The sequence below is a fragment of the Sinocyclocheilus anshuiensis genome, unplaced genomic scaffold (assembly GCF_001515605.1).
Source record: "Sinocyclocheilus anshuiensis isolate Anshui unplaced genomic scaffold, SAMN03320099.WGS_v1.1 scaffold938, whole genome shotgun sequence".
NCBI classification, from domain to species: Eukaryota; Metazoa; Chordata; class Actinopteri; order Cypriniformes; family Cyprinidae; genus Sinocyclocheilus; species Sinocyclocheilus anshuiensis.
In genome coordinates, this window is record NW_015536508.1 from 989 (window position 1) to 1,765 (window position 777).

The following is a 777-nucleotide window of genomic DNA, read 5'->3' on the forward strand; positions in this document are numbered from 1 at the left end:
CACATACTCACACTGTCACACACCCACACTCACTCTCTCTCACACACACACTCACTCTCACACACACGTTTGTTTTTGTGAATTGTGGGGACATTCTATAGGCGTAATGGTTTTTATACTGTACAAACTGTGTGCTATTGCCCTACACCAGAGTATGTGAGCGGAGTGGAGCGGCAACAATTTCCCCTCCACACTCCAAGCATTCAATAATCACTCCGCTCCAGCTCCACTCCGGATTCACCATTTCCCGCTCCCGCTCCACTCCTCTCTCCACTGATCAGAAACACCGCTCCGCAGCTAAATTATTTCACTATGCTTGAAAAATCAAAGTTCTGTTCAGAAATTATATTAAACGAAAAATAAATGCATAATACTAGAAGAATAGTTTTAACATGGTTTATTGGAACACTACAATTAGCCCAAGTCCATATTGAATGACTGCTTATCTCGCTTAGCTTACTTGTCTGTGCAACGTCTCTCTACTATGGCGAAGCTGAGGGCAGTTACTTCAGAAACAGAAAGAATATGTTGTAACTTTTCCATTTTTAAGCTGATAAATCACAGGACAGCGTTGACCAAATTTTCTTCATTCCTGAATGTATGCGGGCGGACTGTACGTTATGTGTGATCTTGTGTGTTCTGTCCTTGTGCAGCAATGTAGCAGCACATTAGTTTCGAGCGGAGATTAACAAACTGTACAATTTACAACATGCTTTAACCTCCCGCACTCGTCCATCGCCATTTTAACCTTCATATGTGATCCACATATCTGACAAG

At 42.2% G+C, this 777-nt stretch overlaps 1 protein-coding gene across 1 annotated transcript in view; it reads left to right on the forward strand.

The window, feature by feature from the left end:
- LOC107691353 (ras/Rap GTPase-activating protein SynGAP-like) overlaps positions 1–777 on the forward strand; it is a 9,805-nt gene that overhangs the window by 456 nt on the left and 8,572 nt on the right. The gene's annotated exons all lie outside the window — the stretch shown is intronic.